A 23,130-nucleotide genomic window follows, 5' to 3' on the forward strand; every position below is an offset into this window, starting at 1 on the left:
TATTTATTTTATTTTTCTTTCAAGCATTGTTGTTAAGGTAAAGGTATCAAAACGGATTGTATATATGTTTTGCTCCATTTCTTGGTCTTACAAAAGACGATTATTTATTGTGATGGCATCTCGTGTTTTTTACATTCACATTTCGCTCATAATTTGCATGATGAGTAAGTAGGTTTAAATTCTCAACCATTACTGAAATTCATATTATTGCATCTTTATTATAGGAAACGGCGGAGTTTCGGTTAAGATCATAGTGACATTGCATTAAGGAAACAACATATTATAGATAGTATAGAATAAATACTGACCCGACGACCTTATGTCAATAACTCTAATTATTGCGAAAGAAAAATAATAATTTCTTCACCGTTAAATGCTGAATGAGTTTAGTCACATTAAATCACGTGTCTACAGCGTTCTCTTTTCTATCGTATACCTCTGAGTATTTTTTAGCCAAAAGAATTTCCATGTAATTCTTTGAAAACAACGCTTAAGAATTTACTGTACAAAACAATAAACACAAGAACTTCCATACTAATTGAAGTCTAATAATTAAATTTAATAATTTGATTGAATTTGTGTGTTTTTTTTTACATGAACGGCCCTTCTTCACGCTAATCGTCAACTATCTAGACAGAAACTCATTTCAGTGGTCAAATATTAAAAATATGAAGAAAGGTTAGTAATAATGTCAAATTGTTTGTTAGGGGTCACCCTCATATTTGACAGAATCTGTACCAAACATGAAAACACCAAAATGAATCTCTCCTTGTAGAGACGAGAGATATCTACCCACTTAAGAGGTTTTAAATTAAATAAATATAATTGATATTAATTATTTTAATCGTTAGTAATTTACCTTAATTCTATTTAAGTCGTTTTAAGAAACGTTATTCCTAAAATCATATTAAACATAGCTATTGTTGACGTTTGAATTCTATCGTATGCCTCTTTAAGCATTTTGAGAAATTTATGGTATATAAGTTGGCCGGTGAGGGGTAAGAAATAGCGCAATTGCATGAACCTTTGGTGGATGCCAGACGTTTCTCGTAAACATAGCCGATCGCCGCGTGCACCTTCATAATGGAGTAAAAGCCAATATTGGTTTCTGTGAACTGCGAAAGCGATCCGGATATTGCGAACACGTCTGCTCCGATTTGCCGATTGAGAGCGCGGTGACAGACAGACTCACACATACAGATACGTCCAGTGTAATACCTCTCCATGACGTCATCGTCACTAGGAGAGGTAAAAATCTTCAGTGGTAATAACGTCAAAGTTGACAGTATTTTGAAGGGGACTCGCATTCCATTCGATACATAAAAACACTGAGATAATGTTACGCAATTTCAGAGTAGGTTTTTTTTCTCATGTTTCAAAGTCTAACAAACTTTTCTCCTTGTTCCAATAATAATTCATTTAATTGTAAACCTGAAACCACATTCCCTCCGAGGTATGAGGAAAGCCTATATCGTTTGAAATATACCCAGAGTCTAAAGTTTCCCCTTCATTTTCAATTATTTCTGACAAATTATCCGAGCTTAGAGTATAATCAATCCTAGCCTAGAATGCGGGCTGCACTCAAATCCCCCTCACCAATTTACATAGCAAAAGTGTCGTAACTGCGTAAGTGGGTATATGTCTAGAACCAAAAAATGAGTACGATTACATATTCAGAAAGACCCTGAACACAACTACAAAACAAGACCGGTTACGTCTTATTCAGTCGGAATATCATGAAGCTAGAAATTATTTTTTAAAAAATATATTCAATTCCTTACAAACTAATTCTATACCAAACTTTGTTTGATTTCGACGCTCGTTGTGAGAGACTTTCTGAGATAAACGTGTACTGTACCAAATTTAATTTTAACAACCAACTAGATACGATACCCTAGCAGTAACCTTCGACGAAAAATCAGGCAAATAAAATCTAATTTTATACACCATGCACCAAAAACGGCCGAAAGCCCCGTTTCCTAAAATATCAGATTTCGACAAGTAATGAAAACCATTTTTTTTATTTTTTTCAAGGGAAAAATTATCTCTCGTCTGTGGTAGGACAACATGACTAGCAGCACAAATATCATTGTCATTGTTGGTAAAGTTAGATCGCAGTAGTTCTAGATTTGATATAATAAAACTGTATTTTTAAATACCAGAATAAGCCCTGGGCAAGGAAAATGTCTGAATAGTTGTAGCATGGCTTAATGCTCTAACCCTATTAATATTCTTCGCACGGTTTAACTGGAAAACGAGGGGGCCTGCCTGTTTAACCTAGAAACTGCTGTTTGTTCAAATTTTCACAATCAATAGGTGGAAAACTGAAGTGACTCGGTATTCCAAGCCATGTTGTAGCGGGTTAATCACTTTCCCAACAACAAATCTTACTTAACTGGCATAACTTGAACAGAGAAAAGAAGAGCAACGGAGGTATGGGCAAGGGTTTATAGGATCCCCACCCACGAGCCTTAACGGAGAAATTTCGCTAAGCCTCGGCTTTTATTTAAAAACGAATTACATGTATACCGGCATTGAGCCCTCTCCCAGCAACGTGCCGTTCATTAGCGCGATTGCATAAAAGGAGGCTGCTGTTCTAGAGAACATTTTTACAAGCGTGGTGGCGGGAAAGCGCTAAGCTAGAATATCATCTATATTATAGCAAGATGTGGCCCATTAAGCTTAGTGGAGTGTGGCGAAAAACATCGTGGAAACATATAACTGGTCAGGAACAGTGTATCGTAAAAACTGACTACCCCGTACTCTGTGCAAGGCGCGCGATATATTTATAACCTATATTTAACCCTGGCTTTCACCTTTTGGGTTTATTGTACATAACGCTCGTACGTTAACTCGAATCAAACTCGTTAGTGAGCGGTTTTCATTTTTACCAAAGAAGCGTTTAAGTAGGCTGGAAAGTTCCAATATAAAATTTTAACGCTATTCAACACATAATTGTGCTTATATAGAATTCGGCTAATCGCTAAAAGTGAAGTGAATAACTTATTTCTTGTACTTCCCTTAAAAAAACGTTAATAATGAATGTTTTAAATTGAAAGCGTTCAGTAACGCACACTAAAGGCACAGCTGAATTGGAATCTTCCTTACCTCTGCAATAGATGAAACGTTAATGGGCACAGATCACTTTCCATTTACAATGTTAAAAGGCAACCTTTTTTAGTCAATCGCGAATCATATATTAACATCGAAACTTAACAAAACTGAACTCTACATTTTTAAAACTTTAAAAAATTGACCGAAAATTTTTATGATCTTTTATTAGTCTCAAGCAAGTGTCTCAAGTGATTGAAAAATCAAGGTATGGCATTTCAAGCTCATTTTCAATTTGAAAGGATTATTTGCGCACCGAAATAAAGAACAGTACCTGTATTAGAAAATATTAGAACTTTTCACTTGTAACTTTCGATATAATTTAGATGCACAAGTCACTGTACTTATGCTTCTGTACCACGATTTTCTTCGTAATAAGTCTTAACATGGAACGTTGTTCTTCATTAACTTAACTATTTTATCAAGTTTCCCAAACTTCTTTTTCGACTCACATTTGAAAATTCAATGAAGCGATCATTGCTAAGTCTTAATTCCCGATTCAACTCATACTAATCGCGATGCATGGCGTAGCACTATGCGGGGAAGCCTCGTCAAGAATTTGTCGCATCGCTAGACAGGGTCAATTGTCCGTCAATGCGCGAAAGTGGAGCTATAAGGGAATTAATGAGTTTGTATTCATAGATCAGAAAAATATATTCATATTTATGTCCTCCATACATTTAACTTTATGCAAAAATATTAAAATGAATACGCAGACAGAAAGCGTATCTACTAAATTGAATCTTGTAAAAGCGGACAACGATATATTTATGATATCTATGAAGGGATTTAGTTAGGAAGCGCCACGTAGGCGATAATGGTCCACCAGGAACGCTTTACCTAGATAAGGGACACCTAAGGCAAGCTGCTAGGAGCTTCCAATCCGCGAGCCAATGCAAAGATTCAGTTTACACGTTCTGGAATAGAGAGTAATTAATGATTATAGACGTAGACCTCTATTCGAATGTATTGGCTAGCCTATCCCCGGCTTAGAATCGGAATTATTGAACTGGACCGGGTCTAATTTACCTGTATGTAAGCCATTTTTGTGTAAACAACTGGTGGATATAAGTCTACTATATAACGTGTGATATTGACAAGCAAAGATTAAACATCGGATAGGTTCGTACTAACCTAACCGTAACGAAGGGAAACATCAGTTTCCGGCACTTACTTAATCTACAGCGTGCTTAAAAGACTCGGGAATAGGCTGAAAAGCATCTTATAACAGTTTGATGTCGAATCGTGCTTACCAGATTTCAAACCGAATTTCCTTTGTGGCAAAAAGAAAAGGCTAGTTACGTTTTCGTTATTTGGTAAACTAATCCAATCATTCCCAAGCTCTACCGTTTTTGCGAAGAATAAATAGACTTCAGGAACACGGTAGTGGCTTAGGATTAATAAGACAAAAGTAGGAAGAATTACGCCTCACTAAGATACTTCTGACACAGCTAATGGATATTTGCTTAAACTATCAAACTTTATAGCATGACAGCTCATGTTGGAAGAATTTATATATTTTTATCAAAAACACCCACGCACCGACCTGGTGCAGTTTTTTTAAGTATTGCAGATAAATATTCTTGCCCTCGTACCTGTATAAAAGTTTTAAGAAGCCTTATAGCAGAACCGTTAAACATTTTCTTTGGTTATAGCCAAGATCAAGATTTATCGGTCTACAGGGATGAATCTCAAATTCACGCTAGTCTCACCATTACCTCTGCCTTTTGGTCCCCCATTTTAGCCCTTAACTGCAGTTATGCCTTAGCTACTGTCTCTCAGCTTCTTTAAATCGACCTACCAGGCTACCACCCTTAGGAAAAAACCATTTTTCTCCAATATTATTTTGAGTAATGAGGTGAGAGCGAGTCCATGGGACTAGTGCTTCCCTACATTTTCTCATCCGTTGAAGTGGCCAAAACCACGTATCTTTTATATGGATCAATGGCAGTAGTTATGAGCATTCTTACTTTTACTAAATTCATTTCCAAGGAAAAAAAATTTTGATTGCGGAGAGAAAACGCTCTATTTTCAAAAAATGTACAACACAAGTTAGTTCTTACATGACCCCTAAATAAAAGGAAAAATTAAGAAGGTTCAATAGTATTGCACTTATATTTCATTTTAGATTTCTTCATAGTTCGTTAATATATCTTAAAAAAGCCGAGAAAAAAATGACTTAAGACATTTGTGGTGTCTGTAATACATTCACAATTTTGAAAGAATTTGAGTAAGCCCCACGGCATAAATTAATGCACCTCATAACTTAAGATATTTTCACTTTAAGTTTAGAAGAAAATTGAAATTGGAGATGGATTAACATTTTAATTGTACAAATTTTCATTAACATTTAAGTATAATTTACCGTTTATTTATTTATTTTTAAACTTGTACGGGATTAAACCGTAACTATTCCCTTAGTAGGTAAGCAAAGCTGCTTACCCGCGTCACCTTAGTCCGCGACAACGAACCTGTAATTAGACCAGTTCTATCTCGCCCTTAGTTCCGTTAAGTTAGTTGGCCGTCGCTAATTGAGTGAGTTACCGAAGGCTCAGTGTTGAGGCTTAGTGTTGAATAGATAATTCTATGTTACTGTTTCAAAATATTTTAGGTAACGCAAGTCTTTGCTTTATAACGTTAAATTGCATTGTTGTAGAACTGTTTTTATTACAGTACTACAACATAGTAGAACAATTATAATGGTTATAACATATAATTAAAACAATTATAAGTTATAACTTATAATTAAAACAATTATAAGTTATAAATAACATTCAGTGCTATCGAATAAATAGTGATAATTTCAAGTAATTTTCTGGTGACGGACTAAACGCATGTAGCGAACTAAAGGTCATCCCTGCCGCGTCAAGAGACACTCTTGATTAGTTCAAGGTTCAACCTACTTGCTCGTTGTTCAAGACTTCAAAAGGGTGTTAATTAACTGACATTTAAAGAAAATTTAAACGATTTACAAGTCAAATATGAAGCTAAGATTGGTAGCTTCATTTCTTCTAATCCACATTTGCATTAAACAATAAAGGAATAAAACACAAAATCCTAAAGATAATTAAAATTCAAGTAAAATAACTATAGTACAAAAAAAAACAGTCGATAAGAAGGTTGCAGTGGGGTGGTGTAGCGGTTATCGCCTACTTTCGCAGTAAGATTGTCTCGGGTTCAATCTCTCGCAATGGTAAAAAACCAGAGAACAACTCCATCTGTGTAGACTTTGCAAGTTCTTTTCCAATTTTGACAAAGGAGCTTTCTTCAACGGTCTTTCCCGAATTCGTCTTTCCGTGAGAACTCGTTAAGGTTAAAGGTAATAGTTAGTATGGGGCGCTGTCGGTTAGCTGTGGAGGATGGGGCTAGCCACCAGCCCTCTATGCATTGTAAAGGAACCCATCTGTGGAAATCTCTTAGTAGATAAACCCTGGATTATAATTATTATAAAATCTTCAATGACGGTATTATTATGCAACTTAAAGTCTTTAAGATTAAGGGGTACAAGAATGAAATAATCCTGCCATTTTAAATAATTTGCGATTTTTATAGGCTGCTGTAAAGCGAAACTGAAACATATAACAAAACGTTCCAAGGGCAAACTCTATTTTGGTTACATCAAAATATGTTGTTGCGCCCGGCTTATACAACATGGTTCAATTATGCGGTTTCCGACCGTGTGATTACAATATTTCTCTATTTCTCATGGGAGAACCCACGCAGAAATAATTAGCAAAACATGTACCAACGAAAGCTTACACTTTTTTATGAATACTCCGCGGAAAATTACAATCTATAAATAACTCTAATTAAAAATAATAGTAATTAAACATTACAGCCTAAGTTATAACAATATTATGTCAAAGTACGCCGCTCATGTAAGTATAATCAGAAGTGAGATGAGACTAGAAGTGAAGGGCTCTAGCATTGATAGTAGATCCTGGCACTAGTGAACAAATTTGAGGATTTTATGCCGCTTCCCACGCGCCTACACTACTGAGAAAAAATTGGTCGAGTTCCAAAAACATTTCCTACCGCCTTCCCCTCAATCTAAAGCGGCCGAACACGGACGCGGCTCCTTGAATCTAGTTCGGCCGTCTACCACCGCGAGCGTCTCACGTTTTGGAGGGAAAATTAAGAAACCGCTACTAGAGGGCCAACCATTGGTGTGTTATCAAGAATATTCACTTTCGCCGAGTGAAGAATTTGGTTAGCTCAGACAGGCTCAGTACTTCTGGTCTCATCTCACTTCTGGTATAATGCATTGTCGAAATTAATCGATGATCAAACTAAGCTGCCGACGTAAGTGCTGTCATTGTATCATATTTCTCTACAAGGGTTCATAGGTTTTAACATCGAATTGCCTAATTTACTTTCTAAAATGTGTGTTAGTCTAGATTAGAACTAACCCAAATCCGTACTCTCGTGGTTTTTACTCATCCCTAGTCACAAATGGATGTGTCGATTTTTGTTGAGGTGTTATTTTGACAATTTAAGAAAAAAAATGTTGAAGTGAATACTATGAAGACGTGTTTTCATAATTCCATTTCAAACGATAATAGACGATATTTTGTGGATACATGTCCATAAAACTTGCAAAGAATTAAATAACTAGGTTATAATTTCAAACTTTAACCACAAAATTACCTCTAGAAATAAAGTAATTAGTTTATAATACTTTACATAAAAAAGTCGAGCAGTAATTCCGTACGCAAGTACAAATATGTGCATTGAAGCCTTGCATTATCTAACGTCATTCAAGTGTTTCGTCCATTAAAATCAAAAAGGTGAAGCAAAAATCCATAATTTGCATTCACAAAAAGGGCAAGCGTCATTTTAAATTCGTCATTAAACATGAATATTACTTAGTAAATATATACACAATAATGTTTTTTTAAAAATAAATCATGTTCCCTCAACGTAAAATCTTCATAGTTTCGCCCTACCAGAGGTTCATGTTTGCTTCCTGTGACGTAGAAGGTGAAAAGTATACAATAAATGAGACTTAGGCTTAAACCCAACCTTATACACACTATTATTGCTAAGCCTAGTCTGAAACTTTAAATTGAAGCACACGACCCGCCAGAGCTTCATCGTAATTATGGCTCAGAAGGAGACAAAAATAATTCTCGCGCATTTCGAATATCAAATCGATTTTTAGGTGAATCTCGTTTTTAATTATTTCAAGAGTTAACCGATTTTAAAGCGAAAGTGCATTTTAAATAAGACTTATCACGACTTATTATTGCATTATTAAAATAATGAAAAAGCCATATCGTTTGCACAAAATATATAAAAAATCAGTAATACAAAACTTTATATCATTGGCCATCCAGATTTGAACCCGATCATTTCCTTGTTACAGGCTTCCTTTTAAGTATTGTATGTACAACTTAAAATGCTATGAAGCGAAAAATTATTAGGATTCGAGTAATAATTAGACTCATTGTGATCTTAAGGTTAAAAAATTATTCATCTTTTGTAGGACGAACCTCAATGTCATAATAAAAAAGAGAGGGTATATGAACGTGTGTTAGTAACAGCTGATTTAGCATTGATTTTCAAAAAAACATGATTAATAGGTCATTTTCACCGGCTGGTTTCCAATTTGTAGCCCTCTGTCTAAAGCTAGTTCACTACGCTTTTATTTCACTCATAGGCCACCGCTAACCCACTCTTGGGAGCCCAGCCAAAAATTCAAATTCCTTATAGGAAAAACAGGACTTTTTTCAAGGAATTATAGGATTTTATAGGAGAAAAGGTGTGTTTTTATAGGAAAAAATAGGAATAAAAATACTCGTATATAATCCTATTTTGGCTATCTAGAAAAATCTCAAAAAAAAATGTTTACTTTGAAAAGAGGAACTTAATTAAAATATAATTTACAATAAATCCTGAGCGAGCTAAGCGAGCTCAGCAATGTTGGTGTCTAGTCAAATGCGATCTTGATAAAAAGAGGTACATTTTGATAAATTTGATTCTAAACTATATGAAAACTTCGACTAAGTCAAAAATATAGGATATTATAGGACCTTTCGTGAAATTATAGGATAATGCAAGACAAGTTCAAAAATATAGGATTTTATAGGAATTAAGGAACCACTGGGCTCCCTGGCCACACCATCAAACATTTTATAATAAAGGGAGAGTGAAATGGTCCCGATAACCGTTTTTGAAGCGATATAAACTGATGAAAGAACACGGAAATTCATTAATAAAACTTACCAAACGTTTCTGTGAATATTATATAAATTTTCAGAAGTTAACATGGCAAGTTTAATTCTCATTCTCTAAATCCCGTCGCCCAGGGACCTAACACTTATTATCGACCACGACACCACGTGAGACAGCGCGTCCTTTTCATTTCAGAGAGTGACTGGTTTTGTAATTGGTTAGAGATTACTATTGTGAAAACACAGGCGCTGTGTGCCAAGAATGGACCTCCGGCTTATCACGTCAAATTCGAAACTTTTATGATGCTCTTTTATGAGGTCTAAATCGAATAAAAATTATTATATAAATTTTCAGAAGTTAACACGCTAAGACTAATTTTCATTTTCTTAAGCCTCTTTCAGACGATCTAACTTTTTGAGTTGAGTCACCAAAAAGTTGACTAGGAAGAATTGGATCAGTGATCCAATATTTGCTGACTCAACTTTTTAAGTTCATTTCTCCAGCCAATCAAAATGAATTACAAAAAAAGCCTTTTTCGCGTGTTATTTAGTAAGTGCCAAGGTAGGTGGCGGTAAGTTTAGTCGTGTGAAAAGGAAGGATTTATTTCACTTTTCCCTTCAAAAGTTGGGCAAGTTGATACAACATTTTGAACCATCGAGCTGAGTCAAAAAGTTGGATCGTCTGAAAGAGCCTTTAATCCCGTCGTCCAGGGACCTAAAACTTATTATCGACCAAGACACCACGTGAGAGAGCGCGTCCTTTTCATTTCTGACTGAGTGACTGGTTTTGTAATTGGTTAGAGGTTACTAATATGAAAACACACGCGCTGTGTGCCGAAAATGGGCCTTAGGCTTATCACGTCAACTTTGAAACTTTATTTTCTTTTATTAGGTCTGTATCGAATAAAAAAAAATGGTTGTCTTGTCAATTAACTCTTTCTTTAATATGAGCGGTTTAAATACATTTTAAATACGTATATGTCATTAAAAGATAAAGGATGATTAACCATGGTGTGGAAATGAGGTTAGGTGTCATAAACTAAAAAAAAACCAAGGACAGGTTGCCACGAAATATTCAAAACCAAATTCCCTGACTTTTTCAGGTTTTCCCTGACCTTTTTCTGAGATTTTCCCTGACCTTTTTAGGCCGAAGAAGTAAATGTTTACAGCACGCTTATAATTAAATAAACTCTCTTCATTAAGTTTTCCAATGTATTTGTTGCACCAAAATGAAATAAGAAACATTTTAACTATAAATAATGGTCTAAGAGATTTTTAGAGAGCATTTACTTTATAAAAACAATTCTAGACATTTTTAAGGATTGCTCTACAGTTTTCTGTGTTAAGAGAGGATGAGGAGAAACTTTCATTACTCTTTCAAAAAAGACTTATCCCCAGAAATTTTACCAACTAAAATCAAATTCCCTAACTTTTCCCTGACTTTGCTGAAATTTTTAAAATTCCCTGACTTTTCCCTGACCTTTTCGGAGCAATTTTTGAATTCCCTGACTTTTCCAGGTTTTCCCTGACCCGTGGCAACCCTGACTTAGGACTATAACAACAGAGGGAGGATTACAGGGAGCCCAGCCAAAAATTTAAATTCATTGTAGGAAAAAACAGGATTTTTTCAAGGAATTATAGGATTTTATAGGAGAAAAAGTGTGTTTTTATAGGAAAATATAGGAATAAAAATACTTATTATATATATCACCATTTTGGCTTGAACTATGTAGAAAAATCTCAATAAAAATGGGGGAAATGGGATTTTACTTTGAAAAGATGGACTTAATTAAAATGTAACATATAAAAAATCCTGAGCGAGCGAAGCGTGCTTCACAATTTTGGTGTCTAATCAGATGTGATCTTGAAAAAAGGGGTAAATTTTGATAAATTTCATGCTTAACTATACAAAAACTTCGACTAAGTCAAAAACATAGGATAGGACAGGTCCAAAAATATAGGATTTTATAGGAATTATAGGACCACTGGGCTCCCTGGGATTATTCCCCTGGGGAATGTAAATTTAAAAAATAGAAGATACGTGATATAACAATGAAATTCACTAGTTTAATATAAACGATCTTGTCGATCTAAGAACTGGTAACCCGTTGAAACCAATCGCAATATAGCGGATATTACGGGGCAATAACTATAAAATCTCAAAAACCACGGTCTTGAGAATGGTAATATATCTGCTCTCACAAACCTTTTACACCCATATCCTCTCCCAATGTTACACGTCAAGATTTATTGGTTAGCTTTTTTATCTTTCTAAAGTTTTTAGGCCAAAAACACCAAAAATAAAATAGGAAAAAAAAAAAGAACGATCCATGGTTTGGCCAAGAACAGCGGTTCTTTTTTCTATCAGATAGAACGAAACGATGTGGAAAATCAATTGTTGACCCTTTGAGCTTGCAGTATTCTCCCATAGATTTCGTATATCTACAGCCAAACCCCTAAGCCTTGGCTTCTCAAGAGCACAACAATCTCTCCGTGGAGAGATGGTGCTATAAAAGAGGATAGATATTTCTAGAAAACATTAAATCGAAAACAAGTCGACAAGCTAGCTCTTATTATTTTTAAAATGTGTGAAACACGTGATCCGGGGGTCTTTAATAATGGAATTTTCACGAAAAGTGTTCTTTAACTACGTTTTAATTTAAAAAAGGTTAAAAAATGATATACAAAATTACGATAGGCCATACTTTTCGCTCCTGAGGAGTACCATTGGGTATCTGAGTGTTATCCTCATCATGAAAATATTATATTGTAATCGGATTTATCTTTCCACTTAAAATCCCTATTCGATCGCCTACAAGATTTCGCTATGACACTAAGTACAAGTTGATATATTAGTTGTTTAGAGGTCATATCTTTAAACCATCGCCAACTACTTTCAACTACATTGAATTATTATTGAAATAACCCAGAGTTGTAAGTGATAATTTTAAGTATAGCAATTAAAGTTTCCATCGATTTAGCTGATATTTCAAATGAGTGACAATAAATTATGTAGATCACTATGCTTTTAAATAGATTTCGAAATTAACTTTTAGAAACCAGAATAGAGAACAGTAATTATAAAGTTGAAAGTAAAAAAAAAGAACATATCCATAAGTCATTTGGTCCAGTAACCTCTAGAAGTAAAATCTACTATTACCATAAGTTCAAAAGATGTTACATAAGTTTGTCACCAGTTACTGAGAGCTTGTCATGAAGTGACGTAGATAAAACGTCATAGATTCTCGTGACGCCTGGTGGGGCGCTAAATAGGAAGATAGACTGCATAGTCACTTCTCGCGTCGTTCTCGCTCTAGCGCTTAGTAATTCTCCAGCATTACGAAGTACTGTCATACTTATGGAACATAAGTTATAAACTTATGGTGTTACCCAAGGAAATTTTTGTTGGAGATTTCACTGAATTCATAAGCATATAAATAGTCTACTATAAATAAATAAAATGAAAGATAAATAAATAATAAATGAAAGATGGAAAGACTTATTACTGCGATTACAGCCGTGGTCTAACTAATGCTTTCAAACTCAAATTTTTCAATATAAGAACAAGAAAATCCGGGGTTTCAGGAGGTTTAAAAAGTCGAATCGTTTTAGGAGATCCGTGAAAAATACTCCTTATTTTCGTTTTTCTTTACGTTTTTAAGAAATTCTAAGCCATACATATAAAATTCCTTTTCACAAACATCTTGGAATAATGCCCCGTTTTTTTTCGAAGAAGAACAGGGCTTCTCTAAGATAATATGAAATAAAAGGTTTTCTTTTTTATTTTCAGGATAATAATACGCCGGAAAATGTGTTAGAGATACAAAATCAACTACCCCGCCCATTCCGTCTGCGAGATCATCGGGGTGCTAGCTCGTAACTGAAAAATTTAGATTAGTTTGCGAGCCTCGAGCGTGAGAAATCAGTTTCTGGCAGCTCATATCTTCCATGAAACAAAACTATTTTTCAGGAGTAGCTTTTAGGGTTGTGAAGTATTTAAAAAAGCATTATTAAAAAAAAGTGAAGTGTATAATTTGTGGTTCGTGAATTTAATTTAGATTTAGGTTTAGCAGCTTTTATGAACTGGAATAATCTAGAAGAATATAGTTTATAACAGTGTTCATACAACTTTTGGAAAACAAATTTCCCTGAGATTTCCAGGTTTTTCCCCATATACTTCCCTGAATTTTCCAAGTTTTTCCCGTATATGGAGCATCCTATGGAGCCAATGTTAACGAAGGAGGGGCGGGGGCAAATAGGATTAAAACATACTAAAAGGACATCTTCGTATCTCTATTAGAACCAGAGTTATGAGCCTCCAAAATTTAGTGTAATGTTAACCCTATGGAGGGAATGTTTATGAAGATTATGCTTAATTACTCGGCCCCTGATTGACGCAAATTTCCCTGAATTTTAATAAAAAATCTAAATTTCCCTGGGTTTTCCCTGAGGTTTTTCCCTGATTTTTCCAGGTTTGTATGAACCCCGTATAATCGTGTGTTTACGATGTAAAGTACCCCTCTTTCAATACAAACAAGTTGGGAAAACCAAAATATTACCTCTCCGAGTCAAGACGTCTACTACTACAAAGTTATTTACCTAGATATGGAATTATTTCTCTTTTTTGAAGTAAAAATTTACGAAATATTGAAGCAGTATTCCAAGCATAGCGAATATACAGTAAAGCAGACGACATTTTACTTCCAATAAGGATAAATCTTGGACACATGGAAATCAGTTAAAGAACAGGAAATGAAGTCTACGCTTCAGCTGTTTACCCTATATTCTGATAGCTACATTCACAACTGGTTAGCAGTGTAAACACTATCGTCTCGTCTCACCTCAACAATATTCTTAGTTTGCCAACATGAGTGTTAACGTTAAATAATACCAAAGCTAAATTGTAGCTAGACGCACTGATAGTCAATGCGCACCATAAAGAGAATAAAAACTCTGTAGCTTAGCCCTACTAATCTAATTGCCACCATCATCTTTTCTTCTATTATAAAATCTTAACCTGATTAATTAAGAGTGTATTTAACTTTCGGCTCACTCTGAACCGTTGATGTCTCTTCATTTCAGACACGAAAATCAAAAACCCAAAGCTTACTTCACCTCAGGCCTTAATTATTTACTCTATATTTCACTAAGCTTATTGCAAGTAATACTAGATATGCCCACCGGAGTCTAGGGCTTAGCTTTCTTCATGGAATTACTAAACCAAGGATTGTTCTATATACAGATGTAGTATAGCATAAGTAATATATAAACAGCCATTTCAAATAATAATATTAAAAAAAATCTTTGGAATATCAAAATGAAACAGAGCTTTAAAGCTACAAAAGCACTAAATGCATCATAATTACGAAAAATATTTCATCATATTCACTTTATATTAAGGATAAAGGGAATATTATGGTTCTGTAGGATTTCTTTACACATCAAAGCAAAACGAACTTCTAACGCAGCGCACTGCGGCACTAGTGTAATAACGGACAGACACACACAGACAATAACATAGACTGCTTTTTAACTCTTTCCGTATTAATTTTGAATTGAGAAACAAGATTATCTTAAATATTAAAATAAATATAATTAATATTTAATATTTTCTTCGTTAGTTATTCGCCTTATTGAACGTTACATCGCTTTAAAAAAGAACAATTAAACATTCTTGAGAGACTTGACTAATATTGGCGTTTGAAATGAAGCATACGCCGGTTGCTTCGCCTTACTAAAATAGGTAGTATATAAAGGATTCGAACCGCAGCTGTAGATAAGAACATCGCAATTGCGTGAACCTTGGAGGAAGACCCCTCCATTGGAAGGCTAGACGTTTCTCGTAACCCTAGCCGATCGCCGCGTATGTCTTAACCTTAAGGATGATGGTGGTGTTAGAAGCCAGGTGTACAGACTGGTGTCCATGTGGGATGGACAAAAACAAAGACCAGAAGATGGTGGTGTTAGAAGCCAGGTGTACAGACTGATGTCCATCTGGAATGGACAAAGACGAGAAGGTGGTGGTGTTTAGAAGCCCGTAAGTAGAAACTGGTGTCCATGTGGAATGGGCGAAAGACTAGAAGATGGTGGTGTTTAGAAGCTAGTAAGTTCAGACTGGTGTCCATGTGGGGTGGACAAATGAACAGAGTTGTTAGACAGGCAATGGAGTAATAGCCTGTAAGTGGGATACAATTTCCGGGGCTGTAAATGCGGTCTGGAAATTGAATACACGTTTGCTCCGATTTGCAAACTGCGAACGCGGTCACGTGGGTGTAACAACGGACAGACGGACAGACAGACAGACACGTCGAAATTAGAACCTCTCCGTGACATACGTCACTCGGAGAGGTAAAAAGGTGGTGAATAATAATCAAAATTTCAAAGTAGCAAAATTAATTTAATAAATTATAATTGTTTATTGTTTATTTAACTTAAGGCATTATTTAAAGGAATGTGGCTAAAATAGTTTGCACTATCCCTTTTACAATAATTAACAACACGGACTTTATATTACTATGAATAAATTAATTGTGAGATACCGCGAGGGAGACGAGCTATTGGAAGACTAAATTATTTAGCCAAAGCTGACGACTTTCAATATGGTCACCAGACTCCAGGTAAGCGAAAAAAGGGTGTGACCTCACGACAACATACTAGTAGCTCTATACGCATATATTCCCTTCAATATATAACTGCTATATTACAGTTGTCACTTTCAAAAACGAGTTGGACTTATAATCCAACCCCCACGGAGTCCAAACTCTTGAGCGTCTTTGCCAAACTACGTACTCTTATACCTCAACGTCACTTCGTCCTATCGCCTGTTTGTACCACGCGGGATTAACGCAAACCGCTATCGTTACCAGGGTTATAGCAAAAGTTAATTACTCATATGCGTCAACAAATTCATGCCGTTTCATTCAAAACATATAGCAAAACGGGTGAATGTATAGAATATGAAACCTAAGAAAGACAAAGGTGTGACGGATTAAAATGCAAGCTTCCTATTCAACTCATTCTTTAAATCACGGAAAAAATCATGTTAATGTTTATTCTTAAATAATCAAATGTTATGTCTATTTTTGTGTTGAAAATATTCAACATGTTATAATAATACTAGTGTTAAGGTTCGCTGCAATTTTTGGGCTGTGAATTTTACGTTCGGCAATCTCAAATTAAGCTTGGGACAAAAAAAGTTAAATTTCAAATTGGGGTTCATGTGACTGGTCCAGATTTCCCCCGGATCTGTCTCTGACGTCATTACTTTGACTGGATTCTCTTCCGATCGAGAGACAAATGAAAAGCTTCCGCCTTTTGTTTATTTTTTCGTCTGCTGTTAAGTGGATAGTTTGAAGTTCTGGGCAAATGCACTCTGAATTCTGGAAAGGGTTTAGTAACTAGCTTTCATCTTTGTTCTCTATAATAAAAAGGACCATTTCTGTAGCAAGACTGTTTTTTTTTCCTTATAAGCCTTGGTCTCTCCGATTTTACCAAATAATAAACCTCACCCGATAAACTCGCACTGGTGCGTATAATTGGATGAGTAAATTCGACCGTATTTTTAGATCGAAAACTTTGAGCGTGCGATCTGTCATATAGAATGTGCGAAACCGTCTACGAGTAGATATCGGTGGGCAAATGGAACAAAAATTGTGAATTGTCAATAATCCAGCACTTACGACATTATGTCAAAATTATGTAAGGTAAACTGTCAAATCTAGCTTCCTATCCTTCAGTGTTAAAGAACATGGAAAGATAACCAGTTACCGTTCACGTCCACGCAACACATTTGTCTGTTTTAGGGTTTAGTTTCAGTTTGAAAACAACAACTTAATTAATTAAATAAATGTGTCCCCTACCTCGCTGACCAACCGAAACTGTTAACTTTATTATTTTACCACAAAAAACATACCTGAAAAAATTATTATTTTAAATATCCCTACCTTGTAAACATCGCCGCACAATAGCTAAAAGTGGATCCACATATACACAAGACTATAACGAAACAGTCCAAGTTTAAATTCCAAAAATGTTTGGCATTTTTTGAAATTACACTCTTGTATCATATGCGAAACAAATTTCTTGAACCGTATATTTCGCCACCAAAATCCGATTAAACTCGGTTTAACAGTGGACCTACAACGCGAAAGGTCCAATAACGTTGAATTTAATTAAATGCACAATGAAGTCAAACCGCGTAAAGTTCGATTTTATGCAAAATGCTAACTGTAAAATTACGGCTTCGGGCCGGAGCGCCAAAACCCGCTAGTAACAACTTATAAAAGAGAAAGAGAAAATCTGAAAACTACCGTTCCGATCGACAGTCTGTTTACCAACTGACGGACGGAGCCGAGCTTAAGCTTCGCTCGCTTGGTTTCTCTTTCCCAGACTCCGAGTCCCAGGTCTCCCTCCGTGATAGAGCGAGCGTAGGAGTACTTTACGCGTGTGGGGAGGGTCCAAAGTTCTAGTGTTTGGCGGGAAACCTAGCTGAAGAGGGGACGATGCAGTCAAAGTTTCCATCCCCCCACTTCTACTTCATCCGGCGAGCCAGCAATGGGACCTACGGCTGGAAGAGGTTTGGTAGCGTAGGCTGTTGTGGTCGGTAGAAATTATTTTTGAAAGGTATAAAGTCTGTCCACTGATCTAGAGTCAGAGCCTTCTGAAATACCTTGAATTTAATTCGAATACAGGGATTTTACTTAAATACTTGGAAGTAAATTAAACGACTTGGATAGGTTTATATTTAAGTCGTTATGTAGCTTACCAAATTTCTTTTGTTAATTTGAACAACTTTTTATAGCACTTATGATTAGCGTTTTACGCCCAATACGTGCGACCATTTTATTTGTATGACAATGACGTGCATGACCTTAAATCAATCAATAGGCTCTTTTCTTGCGCATTTTATTTAATGTAATTTCTTTCCCGCGCTAAAAAGGGCTGAAACCCAACGCATCTTCTAATGTTCCACTGAAAAGGTAAACAGCCAGGTAGATAGGCACCGCCCTTCTTTGACCCACAATGTAGAAAGGGTAATATGACAATTAGATATTCATTGCTAACATAATGGCCACGCCCATTTCACCCTAGATACTTTAACGAGTATTATGTTTAAATTACACGAGAAAGGTTATCATATGTTTATTCTAACGAAATGGTCGTAAATAAACTAGTTAAAAAGGTTTCTTTTTTTTTCAGCATTTTTGCTGATGAGAGAAAAGTATGTCTGTTTTCAGAATTTAGATTTCCTATGGAAGAAAACTAGAAAAGGGATTTCTAGGGATTGAGTTATTGTTACTGAAGGATTAACAGTTAAGATAAGCATTTTATAACTTTTACCAGAAGTGAAGGGCTCTAGCATTGGTAGTATATCCTGGCACTCGTGAACAAATTTGAGGATTTTATGCCGCTTCCATCTCGCCTACGCTAGAGAGAAAAAAATTGGTCGAGTTCCAAAAACATTTCTTACCCCTTCCCCTCAACCTAAAGCCGCGGAACACGGACGCGAGTGCTTGAATCTAGTTCGGCCGTCTACCACCGCGAGCGTCTCACGTTTTGGAGGGGAAATTTTGAAACCGCCACTAGATGGCCAACCGTTGGTGTGTTATCAAGAATATTCACTTTCGCCGAGTGAAGAATTTGGTTAGCTCAGTACTTCTGGTCTCATCTCACTTCTGCTTTTACAGATGATGCACATCAAAAAATAAAACTGAAAAGTATTTTGAAAGTTAAACAGATTTCTTTTCCCTATGGTGGACCAAGGATTATTTAAAATGTCTATTTAAAATGACATTTTAAATAATCCTTGGGTGGACCAATTGAACAAAACGAGTGGGTAACGCTTTTAAAATTTTACCGTCATTTTATTTACAAAATAAGAGAGAGAAAAGAGGGAGCGAAGGGACTTGGGGTAAGGTCGCTAAAACAGTATTTCAGCAAAGACTTCAATGATTTTGGTAATTTTTTATAAGTATATTTCAAAGATATGCGCCATAACCGAACTTCATTTCAAGAATTTCATCTATAGCCCGCAATATTTGAATTCAAAGGTCACCGTGCGATTTCTAAGGAAAAATTCAATTCACACATTTTCAAGAGGATAGCACTCAGAATGATTCGCAAAATATTAAAAATACGAATAATTGCTCTTTTGAACTGGGCGTATTCCTAATTAAAGCGTAACCCTAAGATTGGTAGGGTTCTTATGGTTTTAAATTCAAACATCAACTTAATAATAAATTCAATAGTAGCGAAAAATAAAGACTACTTGGTGAGCTAAGTTTCACTTTAGGACTTAGTATATGCTGTCATTCCTGTTGCTTCCCAATTTCATAAATATTTCCATCTATTTTGAAGTTGAAATCTAATGACCAAAGGTATACTTCATATTGTCATTTCAGTGAATTTTGATCGACAGACACTTTTATCTTGTCAAAATAATTTAAAATTTTCAATTCGGGCTTAGGCCTATAAACATGTAAAGATTTTCATTTACACTCTGTTGGCCTCGCCCATCAAAACTGCAAGCTAGCTTGTTATTATTAACATAAATTTTTAAATCAAAATGCTGATTTACAAGTATCGAACGACTCTTCTGGTCCATGAATTGGACATGACTGCTTAAACCGTCACGGTCCTTTAAACAGTATATTCACAAAATCATACACCTTAGTTTTCTTTAGAGTGGACATATAGGGTTGTGAAAATCGAATGGATAAGTTTTAAGGGTGAAGATAGAAATGGCTTTCACCTACAGTTATGTATGAATGTAGAAAACCTTCCTAACGGAATAATGTTTCTACCTTTCAACCGATTTCACTAATATTCAGTATTCTGGTTCACGACTATACTTTGTACTCGGGCTTTTAGCCTTTTAGGATTAAACATGCCTCCAAGTTTTACAATGGCGGTTCGAACAGGAACAAAAATATGTTAACGGGCAACCCTGGGTTCAGTTGCCTCTAATAGTTCAAATTTTGAAATTTAGCCTTACTGGCTACGTTTTTAGGGATGAGGTTTTCCCGATTTTTTTGTTCACGAAAGGCGTGTTGAAAATTATCAGTCTTTTGCTGTATACAATTTGCTATGTACGCTTTTGACTACAATCACTACATGTTTTAAGCTTAATTTCATAGTTGACTTTGGTCTAACTAATCTGCCGTCAATGAACACAATAAAAGCTGTCATTTATGTGCATGAATTTATATGGTAATAAGAAGTATTATTATGAATATTTGTTCTTCTAAATCTCCATAAACGCACTCCCTTATCATTTACTTTCATTTGAAACGAGTAAGACCACAAGAAAGGTTTTCGCGTAAATAACATTAAGGCCCTGACTCCTATTATCTTCTCCTTAAATCAGAGGGGCAGAAAGTATAGAGCAGTGTGGAAACGGTATATTTCGATTTACTATAGTAACTATGGATTATGGTAACTTCTCACAGGCCGAGATATAAGGGTAAGATGTTCGGTTTAGCAGACGCCACTAAACCAATGGCGGCACAGTAGTCCTCGTTTTTAAGACTAATTAAATGCTAAATATTTTTTAATTAGATAACCTTTATATTTTTCATTTATTTCCTTTTATATTTAGAAAAAGGCCGTTCTTTTAAGGTATAATGTTGTGTTACTGCACTTTTCCTTTAATAACAGTGAGAAACCAATTAATTTCTTTGGTGTAAGAAGCAAGTAAGTTACAAATTATGAATGTGGAATTATTATTGTGCATGTGATATTGCAAAGGTCGAATAAAATATTTGTTAACGTATTTCCTGATGCTATTTTTCGGTGTTGTTTAGTTTTTATTTCATCACTGACTAACCCAACCATCTCATCTTCAAAAAATTGAACGAAGGACCAGAGTTTTGGGAAGGGGGAGTTTGGGCCAACGCTAAACCGCCCCTATTGTTTGGGTTATGTCAGCACCACAAAACGTACACGATACACCGGAAACGAGTTTGGTTGAGTTTTAAACTCCCCGAGTTTTGCTTCGTTTAGATTTAGAAGAAATGTTTTCACCGTGTTAGAGATTTGTGCTTTAAGTTTGCTTTAGCTTCAGAGAGAATATTTAAAATACATTTCAGTGTTACGTTTTCCTTGTTTTTCCGGATACCATTAACTCCAGGTCTGTTTGAAATGTTTAACGTTCTGAATCGATCTTGAATTGCTGTGTTCGTTTCAGGTTTACCTATTAAAGTATTGATCCTTCAGTGATCAGAGCTAATAACTGGTAATTCAAAATGTGAAAAATCAATACACTTTTCTAATTTTCGCTCAGTTGAATTGCCTAAACACGGGCTATTTGGCTCGATTCCCGTGGTTTCACATCTTGCAATCGAGGTATTATTATTATCAGAAGGGAATAAGAGAGAAGGGACACACTTTATATCTCCATAATGCTTTACACTCGTAACAACAGTCTTACTAACCTCAAATCAACTACCCTTCACTGATTGGCTATCTAACTTCTGTCGTAGCTGTGACGTCACATAAGAAGGTGACGTCTCGGTTGACGTATAAAAAGTAGTTTTGTTTACAACTTTACATTGAATTAGATAAAAATGGCCGAATTTCATGTTGATAAACGAAATCAAGCTGTGCAATTAATTTAGATGCACGGGAATTGAGAACATACCATAATCAGATAATTTGAAGGTAATAAATAGATGAAAACTAATTATTCTGAATTAATATTAAAAAATAAAAAATTAGTTTCAATAAAATACATACTTGAGGTTATAATTACACAAGAGCGAAACATCGACAGCCCTAAGCCTTTGGAGAATGAAAATCTAGCAGACAAATAGGCCGCCTGATACCGCGGAGAACTTAAAGAACTATATTTGCAGTAAATTGGGTAAAAGCTGTGTACTTGCGCAAAGTTTTCGCGGTTTTCTTGAGGTTGGTCGGACTCTCGTTACCATAGCAGGCTCTAATGTCTCCCTTCTCTCTTATTCCCTTCTGTTATTATTTATCGAAAGTTAATGATTTCGTTACTTTGCTAAATAATTAAGAGATTTCGTCGGACCCTCGGTTAAGCTTCAAATCAAACTCCTTTGAGTCACGCAGGGTTGGCAAAAATCCGGCAAAAACTAGTTTTTGCCGGGGACACGTGGCAAAAAGTGGAAAAAACCGGCAAATAGTTGCAAAAACCTTTCCCCTATTGAAATGATAATTAGAAATGCTAACTTTGGCTTTATATTTGTCATTCGTGTTATTATATGTCTCCCAACAGCTAATATGTCTCAATCTTAATCAGTTTTATAACATTTATTGTGTTTTAAACGTTCGAGTTAAATCCACTTTAAACTTACAACCTATGAAATTTTGCTCACATTCCAATGATCCTGGTTGCTTCGCATTTGATAACTAAACAATAATTTTTAAGCAGTTTCTAGCTTTAATCTGATTCGAAAACTCAAAATTAGTGAGTTGAAAAAAATAGTGTTGAGCGAAAAATAAGGACTGATTTTTCATTTATTTGTATATCAAAGCCAAAACGTTCTTTGCCACGCGGTTTTTTTCTCCATTTTATACTGAGAATGTAACCCACTTCATAAGCCTATACAATTATGGTAGAATTTTTTACGTTTTATTTTCATTTCAAATCCGAATATTTTTATTTTTAAAATTTTAGTTCGTTATTTCCACATAAAGTGGAAAAAACCGCGGCAAAAAGGTTTTTGCCGCGCGGTTTTTTCCACCCCTGGCAAAAACGTGCCAACCCTGTTTGAGTGAATGATCGTTTTTGGGAAACGTATGTACATCAAAATCCGTATAAGTTTGTCATATAACTTTCTTCATTATTAGATAATCCTTCTAGAATTTGTATTTTGAATATAAA

The 23,130-nt window shown here is 35.3% G+C and overlaps 1 protein-coding gene across 6 annotated transcripts in view; it reads right to left on the minus strand.

Annotated features, from left to right (window-relative positions):
* Window positions 1–23,130, minus strand: part of LOC149687029 (uncharacterized) — a 219,674-nt gene that overhangs the window by 109,754 nt on the left and 86,790 nt on the right. For 3 of the 6 annotated variants that reach the window (XM_089869547.1, XM_089869544.1, XM_089869545.1), the window contains exon 1: window positions 17,228–17,681. The exons of 2 other annotated variants lie outside the window; for them this stretch is intronic. The gene's annotated coding sequence lies outside the window, so the exon portion shown is untranslated. Of the gene's footprint in view, window positions 1–17,227; window positions 17,697–23,130 lie in introns of those variants that run through there. One more of the 6 variants, XR_016383602.1, reaches the window with a different exon arrangement.

The sequence above is a fragment of the Phalangium opilio genome, unplaced genomic scaffold (genome assembly GCF_054372755.1).
Source record: "Phalangium opilio isolate 3A_F unplaced genomic scaffold, DU_Popi_V2 ptg000031l_1, whole genome shotgun sequence".
Classification (NCBI taxonomy): Eukaryota; Metazoa; Arthropoda; class Arachnida; order Opiliones; family Phalangiidae; genus Phalangium; species Phalangium opilio.